Raw genomic sequence first — 27,840 nt, 5'->3', positions numbered from 1 at the left:
CAACTATACTCCAATAAAATTTAAAAAAACGTACTTGATAACCAAAGTTTTAAGAGTCTACTATTTTTTTTTTTTTTTTTTTTTTTTTGCGGAACGCGGGCCTCTCACTGTTGTGGCCTCTCCCATTGCGGAGCACAGGCTCCGGAGCGCAGGCTCCAGACGCGCAGGCTCAGCAGCCATGGCTCACGGGCCCAGCCGCTCCGCGGCATGTGGGATCTTCCCGGACCGGGGCACGAACCCGCGTCCCCTGCATCGGCAGGCGGACTCTCAACCACTGCGCCACTAGGGAAGCCCTAGGAGTCTACTATTAAAAGAACACTTTTCCCAATAATATGATATACCAAATTCCTTCTCTGAAGGAAAGCAATGGCTTTCATTTAACACAGTAAGTCTTCTATCCCCCCACCTCCACTGACACACTTGGCAGCAAAAACCTGTTTTCTGCCTTACAGAATCACTCAAACTAGTAAACCCCCAAGCATTCATGGGGGGCAGGGGGTGAGCACTAACCTTTTGAAAACACCATTTCCCTTTTATCTTAAATGTACCAAATAATGGTGTTTTTACACAATAACGTGACTTTCCTGACAGTAGGCATCTGATCTCCCATTACACATTCCGTCCCTTTATTTGTGGTGATCTAAACTATGTCTTACATTCTTTGATGCCTCCGCCCTTTAAATACTTGTGTAGACTTATCTGTGCTTTAAGGTAATTTTTACCCCTTGTCTGCCAAATCCCCATTTAATGCTCAAAACCTTTACCCAGGCAACAGAATTTTTGGTTCCCTTATCTTGAATTTGAACGCACATAAAATACGCCTTTTCATATTGCCCCATGTGTAAAGCCATACCTTTAAGCTGTGACACCAAGATGTGTTCCCTAATACTTAACCACTCCAAATATATTCCTCCAAAGATTTTTTTTCCCAAATGAGCAGCAAAAAGAAAATCCAGATTATAATTAACATCTGCAAATGTTAGTTCATAATTTACCATTAGTTAATTGTTTAAAATCACTCTTCTACATATAAACATAACCTTACATCAAGTAGAGCCACAGCCCCTTCCTTGGGTTCACCTCTATTTCCGCCTATAGCACAAAAAGCCCATCGGCATCTCCCTGAACATGCACTCCTGGTCTCAGGAAGGACCAACACAGAAAGAGACCACAGTCAGTTTTTAGCTACACACATCAGATATATTGATTAATAAAGAAAGGTAATTTCTATATGGCTTAAACCTGAATCATAAGCAGTCCCTTGCCCATATTTCCCTTTACTTTTTATTTCACTTTTCTCTACCCTAATCCTCCATTCCTCAGTATTAGCCTTTTTTTTTTGCCCACCAATATCCACTACAGGGATTTGCTGGTCTTTTAAACTCAATCCGCCTTTCGCCTGATCATTACAGAGCCACCATCCAGTAGTCTGAAGGGCAAAGCTACAGGCTTCACAGTGGCCATACAATTGCAGACATAAAAGTGATCCTTTTTACAGCTCTGCCTTCTTCAAAATTGCTTACAGAAACAGTGCAAGGAAAAGCCAGAATTGCCTGAATATGATGGAGGGCAAGAGGAGAGGCAGGGGAGAAAAGAGGCCGTGTGGTTTTTCTTTTCCTGCAGCTAGTGGTCACTCTTCCGTGAAGCCCTAGGTCGCTTGCTGTTCAAGGTCTCAAGTCTTACCTAAACTTACTAATCTTTTGCCTTGAAAATACCACATGCATTCCTGTCTTCATGCCTTAGTGTGACCCACACCTGCTGCCAGGAATGTCCTCTCCCTCCACCTGGGGAGTGTGAAGTCCCACCCACATGCCCAGGCCTGGCATGAGCCCAGGCCTTGGAGGGCAGACCTCCTCATCCATGCCTCATGCCTCCTGCCTCCTGAAGGGCCTGGGGAAATCTGACTCTCCTCATTTAGCACTTTCCATATTCTCCCTTGTAGAATATATACAAAAAAGTATGTCTGTTCTGGAAAAACAGCCACTGTGTAGTGATCTAGGGATTGTATAAACATTTCTAATTCTCAAAAGAATTCTGCAACATGGTATTAGGTCCATATTTTATAGAAAAGGAAACGGCTTCAGGAAATTGAAGTCATGGGCCCAAGGTCATACTTCGATAGAACTAGGGTATGAATCCAGGCCTACCTGCCTCTGAAACCTTGGCTGTTTCATTCTGCTCATTGCCTCTATTTGTGAAGTGAAAGTAAATGCTTTAAAACCAGGCCTGTATCTTACACCTCTCAGTGTCCTCGGTTTGTACTCTGAGTACTTAATGCATATTCACGGAAGGGTTACATTCAAATGAGATTGCATTTCCTGAGTATAACACTACAGAGATAGAGGGCCAAGAGGCAGAAGAAAGCAATTTGGGATTCAAATTTCTGCAGATAATCCATAAAGGCAATGATCCACAGGCATGATAATCCACTGCTGGCTAGATATCCAATTCCACAGAGGTCTCCTGCCTAATTTCATGATGTCAGAGTATAAGTACCAGTGTTTACTTCCATGGCTGTTTCTGCTCATCCAATGAGCTTGCTGGGCCTGGAATGAATCCTTCTGGCTGTTAGAAATATTATGACAACAGCTGGTAATGTCATTTGCAGTGTGCAAAATGGAACTTCCATTTTTCCCCCACAAGAAAAATTTATGTGTTTCTTCTCAAGTGCCAGGCTTACTTCAAAATTAAAACCTTCACTTCTCTTCAATTGTTAGATTTTTCTGATGACTAAAAAACACAGTCAAACTAGCCTCCCCCACCCCCCATTACAGGTTGTGGTATCATCACGTTTTATAGTCTGGAGTCATTTCAGGAAACATGTTTGTAATCGTGAGTTTTGAATCTGTGCAATTACAAGATACAAATAGATACTACCATATTGCTTTTGGTAGGAGATGGAGGGCACTCTATTTTTTAAATAGGAAAAGCATGTAAGATTACTTTTTTTTTTTTAAAGAAACAAATCTGTCACAGCCACGATATACCATGGCCAGGCAAGATACTGGGCGCTGGATTAAGGCTGTTTGCTAGGGCAGCCACATCTGTGGAGCACAGCTCACCTGACCAAACTTTGCTGACCTTTCATTTTGCATTCAGAGCCCTGGGCATGGCAAAGTGGCATACGCCAATCAAGGCCACCCCAGCTATCACAAATGCAAGTATAGTCAGGTGGATTCAATGGCAAAACATAGTTTTGCCAAGCTAGCTCAGATTTCTAGGCCAGGGTTATAGTTATAATTGGTGCAATTTTGAGAAATTAGTAAACTCCTTCTATGCATTGGTACACAGCACTCATAATTCATGTGGTGATCCCATTACTGAGAGTAAATGTGGTCTTAGGAAGCACACCACCTAATCCTTCTGGAAAAAATAAAGTAGAAGCCACAGGGGACCATGTGAGCCATTCCAGTGTCTGAGTAAATACTGGATCTCTGACCATCTCAGTAGTCAAAACTTCTCCAAACAATTCCACAGACTATGAAGTTCATTTCATGTTTACTCTTCCAAGTTCTACTGGTCAGTTGCAAGTACTTGCCCATTTTTTGTACTTTTCCACGTGGGACTATCTCTTACCAAAATGTTCCTGCTATATTTTTCTTTAGAATCTACAGTATGCTTAGTTTTTGTCTTCTCTTCTTTAGAGAGAGAGAGAAAAAAAGGGAAGGTATCTCAGTGAGGTTTAGAGTTCAAAGCTAAATAGAGGGGCAGTTTATTCAGCTGGGCATATCCAACACTGCTCTCAAATGTTTATTTTATGGCTTTGTCCTATTTTTCAAGTCTTACTTATGAAGACGAATGGCCATAACTTTTGAAATTGGAGGGAACAGCAAAATGCTTAAGCTCAGACATCCAAATGAAACTCCAATGATAATTTATATCAATGCATGATGATTTCCAAAGCAACTCTCTACACAATAGAGGCAAGCCTATCTGTGCCTCTCTATGATAACTCAAAAGTTCTTTTGTTGTTGCACTGCCAAAAGTATGCTTCTCAGCAAAATGGCAGTCAATGCATAAAACAACTGCGTGTGTGTCTGTATGTGTGTGTGGTACCCTGTATTTAGCTACTTAGAAATTATGGAGATCAAGGCATTATAGTCACTCATTTAGGTTTCTAACAGAAAAGGTAAGGAGATCTTTCTTTATTTCAATCCCATATTCTTCTGTTTTCACCTAGCTGATTATCTTATGTGGTTAGAATCAGACATGGCTAAGAGAAGTAGAGGGTCCATTATCAGGCTTGAAGTTGTTATTTTTTGTTTGTTTGTTTGTTTTAAAGATAGCTGGTTAAAAAAATGAAAAGAAGGCCAGGTAAATGAGCTGGGAGGGTGCTGGGAGGGCACTGGGTAGGTGGGATGGGACCAAGGAAGAACAAATTTGAGAAAGGAAGGGGAAGGCAGAGAAGATTGAGCAGACAGGAGATGATGGATAGGACAAGAAGTGAGGAGAAGAGAGGACAGGACAAGGAGGCAAAGAGAACGGATGGTGATGGACGGAACCGGAAGTAGGTAGAACCCCAAATTCCATTGAAAGAAACAGGGAAACGGGGATAGTTAAGCACGTGGAATTTGGTGTTAGATTCAAGCTCTACCATGTAGTAACTGAATGAACTTGGGCAAGTTTTCTGAACTTTGGGGATAATTATCTACATTACAGGGTTATCCAGAGGATTAACTGAGATAATCCATGCAAATGTTTTGTACCTGGTGAGCACTTCCCAAATATTAGCTGTAGTGATGAAGAAGATGAGGACTAATTTGGGTCAGGTATGCATGTGCTTGGCTCAATGGAGAGTCCCCAGACGAGCAACTTGTAGTTTCTCTCCTCCATAAACTTACATTAGGAAGACAAAATATGTACACAAAAGGATTTATTACATAAAATATAAAATAGGTGGTGGGTCTTCAATATTAATTGCACTAAAGAACTCAGAACACCAATACACCCAAACTCTGCCAAGTAAAAAAAAAAAATAGAAAGCAGATGAAACGTGAATAAGGTGTTACATTATAGTTAGAGAGCAAATAGGAATATATAGTAGTTGTGTACATAGTAGTTAAAAGGGTAGGTTTTAAAATAGCTGTGAATTTGAACCCAGGTCCATGCAAAGCCATTTACTAATTAGTAACTTTGAACATGTTACTTGTTTCCTGGACCTCTGTTTTCCCCCCCCTATAGAAGGGGAGTCCAAATCCCTACTATATAGATTGTTATGTGGATTAAATGAACATATAAATTTACCATGGTAATTTTTTTTTTTTTTTTCTGTACGCGGGCCTCTCACTGTTGTGGCCTCTCCCATTGCAGAGCACAGGCTCCGGATGCACAGGCTCAGCGGCCATGGTTCACGGGCCCAGCCGCTCTGAGGCATGTGGGATCTTCCCGGACCGGGGCACGAACCCGTGTCCCCTGCATCGGCAGGCAGACTCTCAACCACTGTGCCCCCAGGGAAGCCCTAGCATGGTATTTTGATAAATGTGATGTCATTATTACTTTGAGTTTAGTACTTTAGAGTTCATAGTAGATTTAGAGAATACTTTATATGAGGAAACCAAATAAAACTAGGCTAACAAAGCTTGAAGAAAGGAAGGCAGGAGCCAGAGCATAGGCAGACTCATAGACCGGTGAGTAGACTGGCTGTGCTCATTGTGGTGGGCAGTAGGAGGCAGAAATCAAAGCACATTAAGAGTTTTTATAGACCTGTACACAGAAAACTATAAGGCACTGATGAAAGACACTGAAGACACAATAGATAGTCCGCACTCACGGATTGGAAGAATACTGTTAAAATGTCCCTACTCCCCAAAACAACCTAGAGCTACAATGCAATCTCTATCAAAATTCCATGGTATTTTTCACAGAAATAGAACAGGGGCTTCCCTGGTGGCGCAGTGGTTGAGGGTCCGCCTGCCGATGCAGGGCACACGGGTTCGTGCCCCGGTCCGGGAGGATCCCGCATGCCGCGGAGCGGCTGGGCCCGTGAGCCATGGCCACTGGGCCTGCGCGTCCGGAGCCTGTGCTCCGCAACGGGAAGAGGCCACAACAGTGAGAGGCCCACGTACCAAAAAAAAAAAAAAAAAAAAAAGAAATAGAACAAATGATCCTAAAATTTGTATGGAACCATAAAAGATCCCTAATAGCCAAAGCATTCTTGAGAAGGATGAACAAGGCTGGAGGCACCATGCTCTGATTTCAAACTGTATAACAATGCTGCAGTAATCAAAACAGTGTGGTATGGGCATAAAACAGACACAATGATCAACAGAGCAGAATAGAAGGCCCAGAAATAAACCCACATATATATGGTTAATTAGTTTACAACAAAGGAGCCAAGAATGCATCCTGGGGAAAGGACAGTTTCTTAAATAAATGGTGCTGGGAAAACTGGACAGCTACATGTAGAAGAATGAAATTAGAACACTCCCTAACACCAAACACAAAGAATGGAACTGGACCACTATCTTACACCATACACAAAAATTAACCCAAAATGGATTAAAGACATGAGTGTAAGACCTGAAACCCTAAAACTTCAAGAAAATATAGGTGATAAGCTCCTTGACACAGGTCTTGGTGAAGATTTTTTGGATTTGACACCAAAGCAAAGGAAACAAAAGCAAAAAACAAATAAGTAGGACCACATCACATTAAGAAGCTTCTGCACAGCAAAAGAAACCATCAACAAAATGAAAAGACAACCTACTGAATGGGAGAAAATATTTGCAAATCATATCTGATAAGGGGTCAATACCCCAAATATATAAAGAACTCATACAACTCAACAGCAAAAAAACAAAAACACAAACCAATTCGATTTAAAAATGGGCAGAGGATCTGAATAGACATTTTTCCAAATAAGACATACAGATGACCAACAGGTACATGAAAAAGTACTCAACATCACTAATCAGCTGGGACACACAAATCAAAACCACAATGAGATCACCTCACAGCTGTTAGAATGGTTATTATCAAAATGACAAGAAATAACAAGTGTTGGCAAGGATGTGAAGAAAAGGGAACCCTCGTGTACTGTTGGTGGGAATGTAAATTGGTGCAGCCACTACTGAAACCAGTACGGAGGTTCCTCAAAAAATTAAAAACAGAACTACCGTACGATCCAGCAGTTCCACTTCTGGAAATTTATATCCAAAGAAAATTAAAACACTAATTCAGAAAGATATATGCATCCCCATCTTCACTGCAGCATTATTTACAATAGCTAAGATATGGAAGCAACCTAAGCGTCCATTAATAGATGAACGGATAAAGAAAATGTGGTATATATATACATACTGGAATATTATTCAGCCATAAAAAATGAAATCTTGCCACTTGCAACAACACAGATGGATCCTGAGAGCATTACGCTAAGTGAAATGAGTCAGACAGAGAAAGATTAACACCGTATGATCTCACTTATATGTGGAATCTAAACAAAACAAAACTAAGTAACTAAAAACCCTGAGCTCATGGATACAGAGAATAGATTGGCAGTTGTCAGAAGTAGGTGGGGGCCAGGGCAGGGTGGGAGACACAAAATGGTGAAGGGGGTTACAAAGCACAAACTTCTACGTATAAGTCATAGGGATGCCGTGTACAGCATAGTGAATATAGCTAATACTGCATTGTATATTTGAAAGTTGCTAAGAGAGTAGATCTTAAAAGTTTTCACCACAAGAAAAAATGTTTTGTAACTATATATGGTGATGGATGTTAACTAGAGTTATTGTGGTGATCATTTCACAACATATACAAATATCAAATCATTGTTACACACCTGAAACTAATATGTTATATGTCATTTATATCTAAAAAAATTTGTATCAAAAAAGATGAGCATTTGTTCTCGATTTCTACTGTGGACAAGATAAATCAGAAAGTTTTAAGTTAAATTTTGACAGAAAAGTTTCATGATATGCAAGTGTTCAGAACCATTGACAAATATCATCAACAGTCTAGGCTTCATTTGCAGGGGCTTTAAATTATATAGGCAGTAAATCTTTACTAGTGTTTTAAATACAATTGTGCCTACAGGTTAATGGATAGAATAAATAACTGAGTCTTCCTACACCAGAGGACAAATGGCATTTGCCTCTTATTTGACAAGTATTTTGGGTGAGTGTCATGGGAGAGTGAGGGACAAATCTGGCCCACTGTCTCAAGAAACCACATCTAGGAATCTGGCCTTATGGTGGGTCATCTGTGATGATTTGTAGCAATTTTGTAATCTGACTGATAATGGTCTTTTTTTATTGGTGCTGTATTTCATGATCTCTATTCATTTTAATCCTACTGATGAACTGCATAGTGATAGGTAGGCATATTCTTTATTGAGCCAATTTGGAAACTGAGGTCCAAGGACATTAAACTAGATGTCCAAAACAACCACAGAAGATAGAGCTTTTCTCAGCCTAAATCCCTTTGCCAAGGCTTAAGTTAAAAATAACATAGTCAACTGTCAATGAACTAGACATAGAAAATGTTTCCCATACAATAAACCGATACACTCATGATGATCTTCTATGTGATAAAACTGCTCCACTGGGAAGAGAACCTTTCCACAGTTCTTAGAATCCAGAATCACTTTGGCCCTTTAGGGAGCAATGGGAAGAGAGTTCAGTTTTTGGATTTTGATTACTGAGATTCACCATGAAAAATGATAGTCTAACTGTATGAAATTTTCTGAAGAAAATCGATGTCACAGTACTAATAGCATATTTAAAAGGAGAATATTGATCCTGAATTGTTAAGCCTGTCAAGGATATCATTAAGCAGAAGACTGCTTTCTGCAGGTTTGTTAAGTGATGCTTTAGAACCAATATTTTGGAGTAAAAAAATACACCAAACTATTAAATAACAAAAGCAAAGTACTTTTATAAACCATGCAGAGAAAAGAGGGAAAATTTGGGCAATATTGTGCCATCAAACATTTTTTTAAGAGCATCCTTTGAATTAAAAAAAGTGAGACATTTGAAGGATAAAGTTGGAGGCTTACATTATTTCACTCATGACTACCATTCATTCATTCAACTGTCACTGATTAAGTTTAGAGCCCTGTATTAAAATATTATTAAGGATCCAAAAGCAATAAAATATATGGTCTGTCAAGGAATATACACCTTAGATAGGAGACAGTGTTTCCATAGGTTTCTGTCAGATAATTTAAAATAGTGTAGGGCTTCCCTGGTGGCGCAGTGGTTGAGAGTCCACCTGCCGATGCGGGGGACGCGGGTTCGTGCCCCGGTCCGGGAAGATCCCACATGCTGCGGAGCGGCTGGGCCCGTGGGCCACGGCCGCTGAGCCTGCGCGTCCAGAGCCTGTGCTCCGCAACGGGAGAGGCCACAGCAGTGAGGCCCGCGTACCGCAACAAAATAGTGTATAGAGTTACATGTGAACAAATAAAGTTGCATGTGTTACAGGAATATAACCAACTTTAGAAAATAAAGCAGAAAAGTTTCCATTTCTCTTACTTGTCTTACATACATGTTTTATCTGATTCCTCAGTATTCCAAAGAACAACAATATTGAATTAGGAAATGAGTTAACATTAAGAACACAGCTAGAAATGAGTCACGTTAGTATGACTGGGTAGGCTTATAATTCATAATCAAGGCTACTGAAGTGATAACACAAATGAAAAGTGTAGGGATGATTGGAAGAATGGACAAAGCACCCTTACGCAAAGTTCTGAAGTAAGGAGAACAATCAGAATGCAAAGTAGTTCATTGTGAAATTTCCAGAGTACACTTAGTCCTCACTGATCCCACCTCTAACGGCTTACAGGAGGCAGGAGTGCCTCTGCCTGGCACACCTGCACCGCAATGCCTCAGAGGGGAGCAAATTCGGGTCGCTGAACCAAGTGTGCTGTTTGACTACCTAGAGGGACCATCCTTCATTGGGATACCGGGAGGTTCAAGTTCACTCTCTTTTGTGATGTGTCATTAGTCTCTTCCATCCACCTCCATTAAAAAAAAATAAACTTGGCTTAATTCTGCTGTCTGCAAGCCAAATTACAGTTCCTAGACAACTAAAATGGTCATGTATTCTTACAGAAATATTAATTTGTTTGTAATCATTAGACAAAGCTATGCACAGCTGATCCTCGAACAAGGTGGGAGTTAAGGGTGCCGACTCTGCACACAGTTGAAAACCTGAGTATAACTTATAGTTGGCACTCTGTATCTGAGGTTCCTTCATATCCATGGATTCAACCAATCACGAATCGTGTGGTACTGCAGTGCCTATCAATACTATTGAAAAACATCTGAGTATGAGAAGACTTGCACAGTTCAAACCCATTTTGTTCAAGGGTCCAGTGTACCTTAAACAGTACACCTGAGAGAGGAAATTTAAGTAGCTTTGTTAGTAAAGTAGTAGAGGAATAAAGGCAACGGAGTGGATGATGTAAAAGACGCACAAAGACAGATGTGTTAAAGGCTGGAGCAAGGTCCTGAAACAGACAAAAGGAGGTGGAATAAAAACTGGTGGTGAAAAGGTGCAGCTTGAGAAGAGAATAAACCTTCTGTGGGTCAGAATTCAGAGAACAGAGGAAGGATAAAAATTGAGAGAGGTTTTGTATTGGAGAAGATACCCTATCATATAAGATGGACTAAATCAGGGTTCTCAAAGTGTGGTCCTCCGGCAGCACCTGCGAGTTTATTAGAAAAGCAAGTTCAGGAGCCCCACCCTGACCAACCAAATCAGAATCTCTGGGGCTAAGGCCCAGGAAGCTATGTTATAGCAAAGCCCGCCATGTGATTTTTAAACATATTAAAGTTTGAGAACCCCTGACCTGTATAATCTCAGTTAAAGCAGTAAACCACATCATCTGCTGAGAACAAGAGTGTGGGTCCAGGACTTCAGGGCTGGAGAGTTAGAACAGCTGCAGGGAGGACTGTAGGATGGAGGTGAGGACTTAGTGAAAAGCTAGCTGAGTGGTACCAGGCCCACGTGAAGCTAGTTAGCATACCTTTCCGAATTAGCAGTCCTCTCGTGAGCTGCCTTCTGCGTGTAATTTCCCTACATGGTAATAATGAGTGTGTGTAAAACTCCATTCTGATCTTCATATAACCAACTAGGGCCCTGAAGACAGCTTTACTATAATAAAGGGACTGTTTATATGTTTTATATATGTGTGTATGATGTGTATTTATATATGCATGTATGTATGTATATAATGAATCAAATTAAGCAAAAGAGAAAAGGTTTAACTGCATTAAAATTGGGGAGAAAATATACTGGAACAAAACTCAGACTCAGTGAAACCCATAACTCTGTGTGGCCCTGGGCAAGTTATGAAACATCTTCAGAGCTCATTTTTCTCTTCTGTAAAGTTGGACCTAGCATTCGTTTATTCAAACAACAAGGCAGGGGAAAAAAGATATGTATACAAGTACACAGCATATATGGTAAAGGCTATGATAAGGGTATTGATAATATACAGAATGCTTAGAGAACAATGAAGAATTACCAACTAATTCTAAACAAGGAAAACAAGGAAGGCTTCATGTTGAAGGTGCAGTTGAGCTTGACCCCAAGGAGTGAGAAAATTCAACAGATGGAGACCATACAGGTAGAGAGTGAGAAAGCATGGGAATGGAACAGCCCAGCGTGGATTTGCAGATGCTAGATTGATGACAGAGGGATAGGTCTTTTTCTACCTCTAAGACTGACTTTTTTCAAACAATTTTCAGCAGCCTGAAAATAATGGGCAAATTTGATGGTGTAATTTTATCAACAGTTCATAAATACAGAACTTTGGGTAAAGGCTTATCTCAGAATTCTTCCTGGCTGTCTTTAAGGTAAAAGAACCAGGGATGTCAATTGTCCTCGGAGTGTCCAACCTTTCCATTTTCCTTGTTCCTGCCATGAGATTACAGGCATTTCTGGGGCCACTTGGCAGAAGGTTGCTTGCCTGTTTGAAAAATAAATCTTGCTGCTCAGAGGCCAGAATTTAAATTGATTCCATCAGAGGAAAGGAAGAACACCCTACAGTGAACTTTTGATTAACCTTTTATAAGTGGGCCAACTTTTCATTCTCATAGTAAAATTCATATATTGAATCTCTGGTAAAGAGCCCCTGCCAAGCACCCTTTTCCTGTCTTGGATCAGGCCTCAGAGGACCTGAGTGAGCAGAAAGCAGTTGTCCCCTTGAATTTAAAAGCAGTTCTGAGCTCTCCTCAGAGCAGCAGGGTTTACATTTAAGACAGAAGAGCAGCAGGCTCTGTATTTCTGGAAGAGAATGCAAAGAAAGCATCTTTTCAGTTTGATCAGATTTCATGATTCCAGGACTAAGGCAACAGGCTGGTCAATCACAAAAATCAAACCTCCCTCTTCTGCAAAGTGTTTATTTCTGATCACTTTTTTACAGCTTCTGAAAACCATCCACACTACCAGACTAAAAGGGCATCCTAACAGTAGACACCTGTGGCCCTACTTAAGGTAAAGTATGAATCATATTTTCAGTTAATGAACTGTATGCCATGTACATGAGTCTTGAACGTTTAGTCCAAAGAACGGCATCTCACTGCGTTCTGAGTTCACATGGAATGAGTCACATACCTGTCTATAAAGATGCCTTTTCTGGGCTTTTTAAGGATGTCCACAGCACGAAAACTCCAAAGGGCCACAGACTCCCCAGAGCAGGGTGTTTAGGATGTGCCTTTACCACCATTAATCAGTCTACACGCTGCCAGCAGGTATTAAGCACCTACGCTGTGCTGAGCACAGAGACAGCCATTGCCTGTTCTAAACACAAGATAAAAATAGGAGTCAAATCCTACCCCTGGAATATAGCCCAGAATTACAATATAGCCAACAATTCCAATTGTTGGTTTTTAATCATTTCTCTGACAGAATGACGGTACTTGAATTTTGAGAGTTCAGATCTGGGCGAATTGATCAAACAGCTGCTCGACCTGTCTTTATGTTAATGATACTGTTTTAGACACCGGCTAAGACTTCCCTGTGTAAGTTTTTCCCAGTTCTTGCTACCTCACTTGGCCTCATTAAATGGGCATCACTTTTAGATTTGGTTCCCTTCCCTAACATGTTAACTAGGTATCATTTGGGAAACAGTTGATATCATGAATGATTATCTCTTTCCTCAATAATCTTTATCACTGTCAATAAGATATTTATTTTGAATGCTATGAAGAAACTTTTTCCAGGTCCAAATAAAATACATCTTTAAGATCTCACAAGGTCGTAAACTCACAGATGGGGCTGAAAGGAACCTTTATTCACCAAGCTCAGGCTCCTTGGACAGACTTCTCATTTGCAAACTGCGTACTCGGACAATTAAAAAGAGAGTAAGTATGAATGCTAACAAGAACCACAAGTGTATGAGGAGAGATGGGAAGAAGGCAGAAAAGAGACCCTCGCCTCACAGGATTCCACTGATAGCCTATCAGAGACAGTACCACCCTGAAGCACTGTAAATTGCCTCCAATTTTGGCTGAATTTCTGTTGGCCGTATTTCTCCCTCAGAAGGGAACTTTAGGAAAAGGTTTTATAATTATGTAAAGTAGCAGGGGAAAAAGGAGAATACAGTTAAACAACTTCTCTCTTCTATCAACAGTTTCTCATTATTTTCATATTTAACTCATTGTCAATTTGCACTACTTTTAAGAATTCATGATTTTTAATATTTAATCTGATGTATTTCTCTTAACCAAAATACATAAAATTATACCATGCAAAGGACATTCCTATTCAAAACAGACCTTAAAGATGAGAAAAAAAAAGCTCTGTTTCCCACTGTCAGAGACTGGTAGGAATACAGATCCCAGTTCACTTTCACTCACATCTCTGACGTTTTGGCTGACTGTGCTACAGAGGTAACTTCTGATTCGTTACCCACTGCATTTCTAACCCAGGGGAAGATCCATGCTTGTAATGCCTGAAACTTACATAATTTGGAGGACCCTTTTTTTTTTTTTTTTTTTTTTTTTTTTTTTGCGGTACGCGGGCCTCTCACTGCTGTGGCCTCTCCCGTTGTGGAGCACAGGCTCCGGACGCGCAGGCTCAGCGGCCATGGCTCACGGGCCCAGCTGCTCCGCAGCATGTGGGATCTTCCCGGACCGGGGCACGAACCCGTGTCCCCTGCATCGGCAGGTGGACTCTCAACCACTGCGCCACCAGGGAAGCGTTGGAGGACCCTTTTTAAGAAAAATATACCCGATTATATATACAAAAATGCCCATGATCAAATCCCTTCAACGCCACCCACCCGAAGGCAAGCACAAAGGAGGGAAAGTTGAATTGGAAGGAGGCAGTGATTGTAATCAATTATGGTTGAAATACATTATATTTTGCAGTGTTTACCAAAAAAACGACCATGACAACACATTGCTAGGATCCCTCCCAGGACTTTGGAAGGGGCTTGTGCAAGTGAGGGGCGCTGAGCCTTCAGTTTCTACAGCATCACACCACACCTGCCTCTGCTCATACCCTAAATCTCCGCTGCCTGCATTACAGCCCACCGAGGGGGGAATTCCAGCCCAAGAATAAGCCTAACTCTCTTTACTGGTTCCCCTTAACCCTGAGAAAGACTTAAATTCTCAAAAGACAAACAATAATTCAAAGTCAAAAAGTGAAAAAAGTTGTAGAAAATTAAAATATTGTTCCTAAAAATACAGGATCTCAGCCCTCAAAACACTACTCACACCTCCTTCATGGTCTTGTCTGAGCATCCAATAGGGCTCATACTACCATAATGTTCTCCTTCATAGAAGGTTACCTTTAGTGATCAAAATTCACTTCATTCTTTAAAAAAAAAAAAGGAACTTAAGTTCAAAGAGGATCTTTTATTGCAGTTCTCAGCTCAGGTCAGAGAAATAATGCTTCCTTCAGAAATAACTTGCCAAAGACCTCTGCCTGCTTCCGGGGCTCTCTGCAACACCTCTCACAGAAGGTGTCTTACAAAGGTCCAGTCCTGGCTACACCCAGCAAGTGACTGATTCTCCCTGACAGCAGCTGGAGCACATTGCCCCCTAGACCAGGCACTTCCACAGTCAGAAGAGAGGCCCTCTCAGAAGCACGCTGGTGGGCAGATATGTTTCAGTAGACCATTCCAGTCCATTTACCAGCTTTCTGAGCTTTGCCCAAGAATAAGCCCTCATCTTCAGAATGCATGTTGTGCAATACACCTAATTAGGTTCTGGTTATGACCTACGATGTATCCAATAAGACCCAGAAAGCAAATTCTTTCCGGCCACAGAGAAATCTGATCTTTACGCCATTCATACCTCTCCCGCTTAGAAAGGAACTGTTTCACTCTTAGTCTCAACTGCTTATATGGCAAAAATCATGCTGATGGTCGAGAGCAAGAGTCGAGAATAACCCTCTTCTGTGGAATATATATATATATATGAATATTACTCAGCCATAAAGAGAATGAAATAATGCCATTTGCAGCAACATGGATAGACCTAGAAATTATCATACTAAGTGAAATAAGAAAGAGAAGGACAAATACCATATGATATCACTTACATGTGGAATCTAAAATATGACACAAGTGAACATATCTATGAAACAGTAATAGGCTCACAGACACAGAGAACAGACTTGTGGTTGCCAGAGGGGATGGGGAAGGGGGATGGAGGAGGCAAGGAGGGAGTTTGGGATTAGCAGAGGCAAACTATTATACATAGAATGGATAAACCACAAGGTCCTACTGTATAGCACAGGGAACTATATGAAATATCCTGTGGCAAACCATAATGGGAAAAGAATCTATATACATGTATAACTGAATCACTTTGCTGTACAGCAGAAATTAACACTGTAAATCAACTATACTTCAGTAGAATTAAAAAAAAAGAATAACCCTCCTCTTCTTACTCCACAATGACAGTCCTTTTAACCCTTATGAACAACATATCAAGTTCCACTGAGGCAGCTAATTCTCTTTATACTGTTAACCATTTGGCATGGTTTCTTGCCCTTTCACTATTCTGGCACCACCTTCTCAATGTCCTCCAATTTTTCAATATCCTTCTTAAGGCATTTCACCTATATCTGAAACCATTAACCTAGATGTGGTCTGACTATGCATATTTGTACCAGATACTTCTATTTTTGTGCAACAGCATTTGTACAATCCACAACTGAGCTAATGGGGGTGTGTGTGTGTGGAATAGGCCAAACTCTTGGTTCAAATTAAGCTCATGGCCAATTACATTTAAAACAAGAACATTCTCTAAACTAGGTTCTCTAAGAAGAGCATATCATGTCTCCAAATGTAGTTAAAGCATCTTACAATGCTCATCTTCCAGTAGATGTTTAAAGGATGGAATCCCACCATAACCCTCCATTGACCTTTTGCAGTTTTCCAACCTAAGGTCAGCAAATTCATCTTCAAATTCTGCTAAATGCTATACCATTAGAATAGCTAAATGCTATTCTGTACCATGCTATACATAGAAGTTGTCCTACAATTTAAGACAAGAGAGTCCTCAGTGGAATGGTCATCAGCTCTAAAAAAAAAAAAAAAAAAAAAAAAGACATCTTGCCCAAGTTAAGTAAATGTTCTATAAATCTCTCATATTTTTATCATTATCTCCACAATGTTAACATAGTACCAAAGGCCCACAGTAAGCATTAAATAGTTACTTATTGACTAACCCACTAGATAAATAAATCATTAGTTCCCATGCTCTCACTCTCCCTTTAATAATGTTGATTGGTTTTCATCAGGGTATTTCATTCCCCACATCACTCTTAAGAGCTATAGTTCTCCACTAGGGCACTGGGCAGTGAAAGTATTCTTGTCTCCACCACTGACTGACTCTGTTATGTTAGAAACATGTGGGAGCCTCTCAAGACCCTTGTCTCCTCCATCTGAACAACAGTCCGAACATCAAGTATTTAAACAGAGACATGGAGTACATACAATGGACCAGGCATAGTTCCAGGCACTTAACAATTATTAATTCATTTAATCCTCAGGAAAACTAGACTGAGGGACAGAAAGGTTAACGAATACAGCTAGGGACTGTATAGCTAGCAAGTGGTGGAGCTGGGCTTTGAACCTAGGCAGTCTGCTTCTTCCATGTGTGAACTTAATTGCAATTCCATACTCTCTACACATGATCCAACGGCACAACATTTGGGTAGTAAGGAAAGTCACCGACGACACTCCTTACATAATAAGTGAATTCTGCTTGATTTTCCATTAGTTCTTCAGATAGTAGCTTCTCCTTTCAGTCATATTTCTTAAGTCACTAACCAACGGAAAAACTATCACTAAGATCCAACTCCTTAAACACAGAGTGGATGCAAATGCCTTGAATTGATTTGGATTCCTTCCAGTCACCACTGTTGGAAGTATTTACCCGAAATGTTAAGGACCATGAGAGCCAGTTGACCTATTGCCAGAACAAGAGCAAATCAAAAAAGGGCTACACCGGGCACCAGGAATCTGAGGGAAAAGGGAAAACACATTTCCTAGGAAAAACATCAAGATGCAGACTATTCCAGAGCTAAGCACGGGCCCAGTTGAAGGTAGGGACAGAAAGGTCCTCAAATATTTGCAGGCAGCTTACAAAAGTATAAACAGAAACTCCTAACCTCACAAATAAGCAATCTCAGGACCTGCTACCTTGCTCCAGGCTTCTCCCCACACGCATTCCCAGTCAGTGAGTCTGCTGGAGCTCAATAGATATTCTCAGTGCACTATCCTAATGGGTTCGGTGCAATGAATTTTTGAAAAATAATTAAAGCCAGTCCACAAAAGCTATAAACAAACTCCTCAAGAATGTGGGGTGATAGGGAAAGAAGGAAATGCAAGTTGGAAGGCAAAGTGGTCACAGAAGCAGCTCTACTGACTGGTATTTTTTACTCCAAATTTAGATTCAAACTGAATTCAGTATTCCTTCAGCTGAATAAGAAATACACAGAACTACATGAAGCCAGAGCCCTAAGGGGCAGGGGCGTTTCTGTTTCACAATGAACCTCACAGAAGGCAAGATCTTTCAGTCTAGGACTAGGGTCTGGGGCAGACTAGTCTCAAAGTTAAGGGTTTCTCTCTAGAAAGTTTAGGTCTGAAAGGAGTGTATGGTGATTAGCTCTAATCATCAGAAAGGCACTGATGGGCTTTGGAATGACCAAAACTCACATTTGATTTGAATGAGGCAGCAATGGGATACAAATAGAACATCTGCATCCTACTACTGTTATAGGTGGAATGATCCACCAGATTCTGAAGGAAATCTGTTGGGAATACAAATATGAATTTGGATTCTCATATTTTGCTAATTGAAATATTCTTCTGATATATTAGATGAAAAGAAAGAGCAGTTAATTGTAAGACAAGGTTTTGAGCAAATAAGCAATATACATGCATATATGTTTATGCATGTATGCATTTACACACACACATATACCCCTCCCCACCCCCATTTAGGAGGTGAGACTATTAGGTTGTTGAGACAGGCTAACTCTCGACATGCTTTTCTGAAAAACAAAAGGAATATTCGCCCCCGCTGAGTACTTTCCCAGTTACTTTCTGGGAACTTTCCAGAAAGTAACTCACACTGAAAAAAAAAATCAGTAAACAGCTAGAAGATGAAGCAACAGCCCAGGTAAAGTCCAAACTTGGAACTGAAACACAGCTTATGCTTATGTTCTGGTACCAACAGGTCTATTTCTCAGTTCTGTGGGTGACACAGAGATCAGAAGAATCGCATCTAAGGATGTCCTGGGTCTCTGGGTCCAGGTAGGCTCCTCTCCTCTTGGTGCTGCCCTGGGCCTGCGAGTCTGGCTGTTCCTATTGTCAGGGGAATGGGCAAGGAGAAAGTGGGCCCTTTCCCTGCCACCGTGAGACTTTTCTCTCTCTCTCTCTCTGGCATCTCCTTCAGTATAGGCTAAGACAGATAATGGATTGGTCTGTCAAAGTAGACCATACTAGACGTGAATAGGTCTAAGTCTCAATCTCCTTATCTGTAAAGTGGAGATAATTTTACCATCTCTCCCATTTCAAAAGCTTGCCGTGAAAATCCCAACATGTGCGATTCACCTACTATAGACTGAATGTTTGTGTTCCCCCAAAATTCAAATACTGAAACCGAATGCCCGGTATGACTGTATTAGGGGGTGAGGCCTTTGAGAGGTGATTAGGTCAGGAGCATGGAACCCTCACGAGTAGGATCAAGGCCCTCACGAAGGAGACCCCATAGAGCTCCCTGGCCCCTTCTGCTACCTGAGGACAAAGAAAAGAGATGGCTGCCTAGCAACCAGGAAGAGAACTTGCCAGCTCCTTGATCTTGGACTTCACAGCCTACAGAACTGTGAGAAGTTTATTATTTATAAGCCACTGGGCCTGTGGTTCTGTAACAGCAGCCCAAATGGATTAAGACAACACCCTCTCACCACCTTACCTCCTTCATCAACCATTCACAGATCATACACATATGGAATAATCTTCCTTTTCCCACTTCCCATCAGGCTATCATAAGTTCCCTGGACCAACCTTTCCCAATGAAAAGTGGGAGAGTAATTTGTTAGAAGACAACAGACAATATTTGTCTTGTCTCAAACTTCCAAAACTGCCCCTTTTCCAGGATAAGAGAAGCCTCTTTCTAGAACAAAGTTATTTGGAACTACCATTTAATTTGTCATAAAGTCAGAATTAAATGATTCCATTTTATAGACTTTAAAAATTCATATTGAAATTTACCTTACCCAACATTTACAGACATATTTTCAAAAAACCTGTTCCTAAAAATCATTACATTCAGTATAAGAAAAACACTGTCCAAAGTTACTCCTCTGGCTTTGCCAACCTGACAGCTGCCTCTGGACCCAGCTGTGCTTTTAATTCAGGCGCTCATTATTAACCAACATAACTCCATTCCTTTTCACCATATCTAACTTAGGCTCTGTGTCACACAGTACCTACCATCCCAGCACTATTTACAGAATTCTCTATTTTCAAGAAGGTCACAGAGTTGCTCAATTGGCAACAGGGAACAATTATTCCTGGAAAGAGAATCTTTTCCTACTTCGTTTTTTCATCATTTTCCCCCAAATAAGTACATCCCAGTGTACCTTTTCAGTCTGTTTAATTTACTCACTTGGGTCACTTGACCTAGTTACTTCTAGTCTGGAAGGACAAATCAGATTCTTTTACTTGTAGTGGAGAAGATAGAAGATGCTCATAATGACAGACATTAGCAAGTGCACTGTGTGTGTGTGTGTGTGTGTACAGACACTCATAACTGAGAACATCACCTCTGCCAAGGACTCTAGGAATCGCCTAGTTCAACCCTCTTTGACCCCATTATACGCTTGGCAAAACTGAGGCAACTTGGCTGAGACATCCCTGGTCTGCTCTTCCTTCAGTCTGTCAGCACACAACCACAGAATGTGGTCATGACCCCCCTGCTTTACCTCTGCTTCACACTTGCTTTATTCCTTTCTCTTGACTAGGTCCATATTTTACGGGTTGCATTCGTACCTGCATCATCTATCACCTTCCAGAGACCTCATTCACACGAGGCAGCTGAGCTTTTCACACAGGTGTTTCTGATGAGAGCCCCACTCTCGTTCTCTAAAACTTCCAAAGTAAAAAGAAACTTGCAACTCAATGCTGCAGATGAAGCAAAAGGGCAGTCTCCATTGGAACAAGGAGAGAAAGCTACTTTGAGTCCGAATGTGAACTCTATTCATTATTATACCCTGGACACCCATAGCAGTGCTGGTACATCATTAATTCTCAATAAACACCAATGCAGATTCCTGAGGAACTCCGAGGACAAGTGGCCAGCAGGTAGAAGATGATAAAGGCAAACTGCATCAGAAGTCAAAGACCTGGAATCTAGTATTAGCTCTGAATGTGCTAGATTATGTGGCTATGAGCAAATTTTTTCCTTGTTTAAAAAAAATAAATCAATGGGATAAAAATACTAAATTATTTTTAAAATATTCTTTAAAAATTCTATGGTAAATAGGATAAAATATATAAATTACAGCTATAGGTTGGAAGATCTCTAAGAGGTTTGTGTTCCAGCCACCCACCTTTCTCCTTTATTTCGTATTTCCAGAAAGATGACTATCCCATTTGGAAAACTTCCAGGAAAATATTTTAGTTTAAACTAAGATTTTAGTTTAAGAAAAGGCTCAGATTTAACCTAAAAATGTATGTTTATACTGCTGTTAATCAATGTAGGATTTAAAAAACCAATTATCAAATTCCACAATCCTCATTATCTTGGAATGTAATTTTATTTTCAATACAAGTATTAAAAGATATGGCCAATATGGCATAAGAACATTTTCCCTGAAGTCATATCATTGACTAAGTCATTAAGCTTGTCTACTGTGCTTCTCTCTAAATATACATTTATAGCAGGACTTCATTAGTTTTCTACCAAGAAATACGTTTATTAAATTATCTCTCATTCACCAGGACTCCTTATTTATTTTAGTAATTTTAATGGAAAAGTAGATGAAACATTATTATATAAATGTTTACAGAGATGACAGTAACTTTATTATAAATTAAATAAGAAAAAGGTTAAATAAATACTAAAATCTTTCAGGAACTGCAGTATAAGCCTTAAAATCATGACTTTCCCCCTTACTTTTTTATAAGGTAGTCTTTAAATATTTATCAGTGTAATATTGAAACTAAGTAATCATGAGTTATTTTCTGGAAATTTTTGTTTATCAAAAGCTTAAGCTAGATGCTACGTTTAGCACATTCTAGTTTTCCATTTCAGAAATGTGTTTTGATGAATAGCTATGCCTCCCTAACAAAAAACTATACAATAGGAAGTGTTGGCATTTCAACCTTCTATACTTTTCGGATTTGAGGGCCTCCCTATATATACACATGTTCTTAAACACACGTTTTGTCGTCAAATATCTGAAACAAAGTACTCAGTCTCATAACCACAATAAGCCAGACACAAAGGAAGAAAACTGCTCTCAATAATAAGGAATTGACTGTAACCTTACACAAAGCAAATATTTGGGAATCTCATTATCTATTAGAAAACAGGTCTACTATGGGGGAAAATAGTTTACATATTATGACAAAATAGCTTAAATTTATATCTGAATTAATAAAATTATTAAAAATCTAAAGTCTCCCCCATTACATCTTTATTGGGTGCAAAAGTAAAAAAAAAAAATCCCAAACAAGTATTATTTTAATTTAGCTTCATTTTAGTAAGCGACTTCATAATTCCCATGGTCATGCTAAAAACTTATGACTCAGAGAGTCCAGGCTGAAACACTGAAATCATTCTAATGACAGAAACAGAGCTATGACCTGTAACAGACTGACAAGAGAAAAGCAACAATTCAAATAAGCTCTATACACAGTAATTCCCAGTTTCTTTGTTCAAGTCAGTGTGTTTGGATTGGAAAGGTGAGCATTAGACTGACCACTCTTTTTTTTTTTGGCTGTGTTGGGTCTTTGTTGCTGTGTGTGGGCTTTCTCTAGTTGTGGTAAGTGGGGGCTACTCTTCGTTGTGTTGTGCAGGCTACTCACGGCAGTGGCTTCTCTTGTTGTGGAGCACTGACTCTAAGCACATGGGCTTCAACAGTTGTGGCTCACGGGCTCAGTAGTTGTGGCTCGCAGGCTCTAGTGCGCAGGCTCAGGAGTTGTGGCGCACGGGCTTAGCTGCTCCGCGGCATGTGGGATCTTCTCGGACCAGGGCTCGAACCCATGTCTCTTGCATTGGGAGGCGGATTCTTAACCACTGCGCCACCAGGGAAGCTCAACCACTCATTTTTAAGAGCTGATTTCCAAAATATGGCCCTGAACAGTTTCATCAGAATTTACTTCTTATTAGGCAGCTCTTGGTCCCTGAGTCCCATGCCTCTGACAAAAAGAGAAAGCCTGCATACCAGAAGGATTATTTCTATAACTGCTTAGGTGTCTGAGTTGCAGGTGGTATGCCAGAGGCAAAGTCTTGAAGAAGCTAAGACTCATCGCCTGTGCTTTTCTACTCTTCACCTGGTTCCCACCAGTCTCTCCTGCTAGCACCCCACTTCTCTAAGGTTTGATGCTTGTACCTCACTTTCCCTGGATGAGATCTTGATGCATTTCTTTTCCTTTCTTCATGTTCCCTTCCATAAATACTCAGACAGCCCTGGTGATGACGCCAACACTGAGCTAGGTACTGAAGGCAGAGTTGGAACCAAACACACACAGTCCCACCCTCATGCGGCTGGGAGGAAGACAAACATGAATTAAATAATCGTAGAGATAAACATGTAGCCAGTCAAGGACACAGAGGAAAGGCCTCCCTAGAGAAATGACAATTGAACTGCCAGTCATTACATACGGGGGACACAGTGGGGAGCATAGTGAGGGGCAGAGTCTAAGGACCCGAAAGAAGATAGATGTGGCCACTGCCAAAAAGGAGGGTTGTAATATGAAGCTGGAGAGGTAAACAGGTGCCAGACCACATGGCTTTGAGGAAAATGGTAAAGATTTATTCTAAGAACACTGAGGAACAACCAAAGAATTTTATGCAGATAATGAAATAATGAGGTCTAAATTTAGAAAAAGGTTGCTATGACCAAATGTGGTGAACAGAGAGAATGAGGGAGAGGGCAAAATTCATCCAGCCAGCCTGCCTGTCAGCCAAACAAAGCTTAAACTTCACAACAAAACCATTTTGCAAGGTTGAAGAAAAAAGTAATGTGCTTATATGGCTAGTAAATGGTAGAACCAGGATCTGAAATTTTAAGTAACTTACTTACCTATCTACTAAATTTAAGTATTTGCTTACATGGTGGTATTTTAGTCTGCTTGGCTGCCACACAAAATACCACAGACTAGGTGGCTTAAACAACAGAAAGTTATTTCTCACAGTTCTGCAGGCTGGAAGTCCAAGGCCAGGGTGCTAGCCAATTCTGTTCCTGGTGAGAACTCTGTCTTGCAGATGGCTGCCTTCCCACTGTGTCCTCAGGTGTCAGAGAGAGAGCTCTGGTGTCTCTTCCTCTTCTTATAAGGTCACTAGCCCTATTGGGTTAGGGCCCCACCCGTATGACCTCATTTGACCTTTATCACCTCCACACAAGCCCTATTTCGAAATACAGTCACATTGGGGATTAGGACTTCTACATGTGGATTTTGAGGGGGACACATATAGTCCATACATATCATGTGGGTAGGAAGTGATAAGGGTAGGATTTGAATAGAGGTCTCAAATGCCCATGACTGGTCTGCTTATCAAGCTGTCCTCTCAAAGTGGGAGATGTAGTAGTTTGAACTCCAAAAAGCTAGATCATCATAGTATGTTAAGACAATGGGACTTACTCATCAATCTCTAGCCCAGCTAGCAAACACAAAGAAATAGCCCATCCATCTCACTGTGCTAGTGCCATACTCATTAGTCTTTCAATTTCTTCTTTACCTTGCCTACAGGCTCATAATATATGAAACTGATTGGAATTTTTAATGAATATACTGTAAATTCCCCTGTCCACATTCACACCAGGGAGCAAAAGTTTAGTAAAAACCTTTAAAACACACAGTAATGACAACTGGCATTTAGCTTTTGAAACAGAAGTATTAACAAGTAGATAATTTATTATGTTGGATGTAGTCAAAAGGCTAATTTATTAATGTCAAAAAGCAGGCATTTGGTGGTGTGGTTTATATAGCTTCTAGTTTAGCTTTTTTTTTTTTTTTTTAAGTTAGACATTACTGAAGAGGTTGGAAGTAAAACCCCTCTCCTTTAAGCAGAAATTTGCATTAACTGAGTTTACACAAATAAGAGTTAAAACTTGTATTAATAAGTAACCTTTAAGAGACTTAAAATTATCTTGAAACCAACATAAAACTTCAAAATACATACTAATTTCAAAAAATAAAATAAATTTAGGAGTTTTTATAAGTCTTCAGATAGAGGAGAGATTATAGAACTCAGCATTTATCCTTCACTATTTTCATAAGATTACTCAGAGTTAATATTGGTTTTGTATGTGCCAAACAGAGAATGTTATGAGAAAACTGTTTTAAAATAAATGTTTATTTTATCCCACAATATGAAACACAAAAAAGTTTCTTGGGCAGCTAAAGCATTTACTGGGGAAGATTATATTTCCTGTTGTTATTGTTGAATTCACTACAGTAATTATATATAGCACTAGTTATAGTAAGTATGCACACACACCACATACATATTCATGTTTATATGCATGTATGCATATGCACAGACACACAGGCATATACATACATATGTGCACACACTTTCACAGGGACGGAGACCTAAGAGTATGGACCCATTTTCAGCTTTTTACTTTTAAAGGCTGCTATTTTTGCAACAAGATAATTAGTTAAGACAAGCACACAACCACACATAAACAATGAAAGGCTCAACTTATTATTTAAATTACTTAATAGACAAGCGACATTGTGCCCCCATTATCCTCCCACTCTCAACTAATCTTTTCCTGACATATCAGGATGAGCTGTATAGGGGCAGATTCACGTCATGTGTCAACTTAAGCATGAGCTATATAAAGGGCAGATTCACATCATGTGTCAACTTATTGCAGAGGTTGAGTACATATAAGCAACCTTTCAGCACCGAAGAATAGACATGGCTTCAACAAGAGAAATTAACCCATCACATTACCCATTCACACTGAAGAGAGCTTGGTGGCAGTTCCCTCTAGACAGCGTGGAAGGGGAACCCGCGGGAAACCAGTAGGAAAATGAAATCAACTTTCAGCCTGGGTTTCAGAGAGAAATTGTCACTGTCTAGTCAATCTAAAAACCTTTAATGGGATTAAATCCCTCAAATGGGAAAATCTCCATAGATTGCTGTTTTTAACAATCAACAATTCTTTAACAAAAGAATGTTCATCTCATATTCTGCATCACAATGAATACATCCTACTTAAAATACACATGGGCAATTTCTAGAGTTGATGAAATACATTTCGTTCATTATCACGTTTGATCCTGGAAATATCCCTATGGACTGAGGTCAGGTACATATTACCATCTTTTTCTAGCAAGGAGACTGGGGCAGAGACTCCCAGGGTCATGTGGATAATAAATAATTTGCTTGGGTTACCGCTGCAATTTTTTTAAGGCAAGATATATAGGGAATAACCTTAGCTAAATTAAAGATTTTTGCAGTTGCATAGAATTTCGCAGTCCACCATGTGTAAACAGCATTGATAAACAATAACAACATATCCAGTGAAGTAACTGGTGGAACTAGGGGGAAAATATATTTAATATACAACAGTGTGCCTTGTCTTTGTCAAAACCAATACTCATTTGAATTTACCAAAAACTGCTAACAGACGTCTGGTTATACAGGTTAATGGATCTCACTTAACATAGCTCTGATATATGGAAAACCAAATAACTGGCTTTGAGCCTCACTGTTCCTCATCTATAAAACAGGAATAATAACAACACCTAGTTCATAGGAGAGCTGTGAGGAATAAATTGGATATTTATGAAAAGTACCTGGAACACTTCTGGCAGATAATTAAATGCTACTCTTTATTACTGTCACCATATATAACATATGTCATAGGTGTACAGCAGATTACTTTGATACATTTATATATTTGTATATGATTGCTAATAGTGATATTTATCACACTACACAATTATAGTACAATATAATTTTCTATATTCACTGTGACGTGCATTAGATCTCTATGGCTTATTTACTTCTCAAGTTTGTACTCTTAAGCACCATCACTCCTAGTGAAAAAAAAATTTTTTAAATAGAGCAAGGCACAAAGGATTATTCACTATGGGCAAGAGGTTCTTCACAAACCAAGTACATATTTTCAATCTGTAAAAAGTAAAACTCTATTAATTCAAATACACCCACTTAAATCTCATGATAGGCAGCTACCAATAAGCCATACAAATCAGTCCTTCCGCCCAGGTATTTGCTCTCAGGCAGACACAGCAAGGAGCCACAAGGAAGCCAAAAGAGAGCGAGATCCTCAAGAGGCTTCCGCAGCAAAAGGCTCACAGGAAAGTGAGTAAAATCTCTGATAATTGCCTCTCTGCTCCCTTGGGAGGGCCAGTCACATCCCAACTAATGAACCAGCTCTCAAACAGGAAAGAATGAAAAAGAAGGGGACAGCTTCATTAAAAATCCCAGGAAAACGAATTAATCCCCTTCCTCCCCCTCCCTCTTGCCCCCAGCAGGTGTCCTGTACATAGTAACACGTGGAGTTCTGCTGTTAATGCCACTCTCTCTCCTTCCACTGGACCCTGGGGTTTTTCCATCTTCAAAGATTAAGTTCCCTTTGATTTAATATAACAACCAGCTTATGGATAAAGGTGCCATTTATTTGCACTAGTTTTCCTGCTTTGGAAACACGCAATTTAAATAATTTGAGACTTTAGAGACCATCTAATTCAAATGAAAATGTCTTCAAGGGCCAGGAAGGTAACACAAATAAATGAAGTGGGCCAGGTAGAAAGTGGGGTTTACTTTGTTGAATTTTTACCACTCAGAATTTTAAGCCCAACTGTTGCCCAATCTTTCCATTTTTCCAAGAGAAACTGGAATTTTTTTTATGTTGACAACTAATTTAAAAGATTATTAAACTCCATACCCACATGCATGGAAAACTCACCTATAGAATTCCAGTTGGGACCTCCAACCTAATCTGGTGAATTTCAGCCCTGGTTTTAAAAAAAAAAAAAAAAAAAGAATCACCTGGGAGCTTTAAAAATACACATCGCCTCCTCTTCCAACTGGCAATTCTGATTCAATTGGGAAAGGGTAAGCTTTCAGGTGATTCTAATCAGCAGCTAGAGTTGGAAACTACCAATCTGGTCTAATTTATGAATTCTACAGATGAGGAAATAGTGGCCCAAAG

General features: G+C 40.0%; 1 protein-coding gene across 7 annotated transcripts in view; it reads right to left on the bottom strand.

Moving 5' to 3' along the window:
* GHR (growth hormone receptor) overlaps positions 1-27,840 on the bottom strand; it is a 283,050-nt gene that overhangs the window by 234,040 nt on the left and 21,170 nt on the right. For 4 of the 7 annotated variants that reach the window (XM_081231816.1, XM_081231811.1, XM_081231814.1 and 1 more), the window contains one exon: positions 27,595-27,643. The exons of the other annotated variants lie outside the window; for them this stretch is intronic. The gene's annotated coding sequence lies outside the window, so the exon portion shown is untranslated. The remainder of the gene's footprint in view (positions 1-27,594; positions 27,644-27,840) is intronic. 7 annotated transcript variants of the gene reach the window in all.

This window comes from Mesoplodon bidens (genome assembly GCF_964165515.1).
Source record: "Mesoplodon bidens genome assembly, chromosome: 4".
Lineage (NCBI taxonomy): Eukaryota > Metazoa > Chordata > Mammalia > Artiodactyla > Ziphiidae > Mesoplodon > Mesoplodon bidens.
Note: the sequence above shows the minus strand (reverse complement) of the source record. Positions and strands in the feature narration are given on the sequence as shown.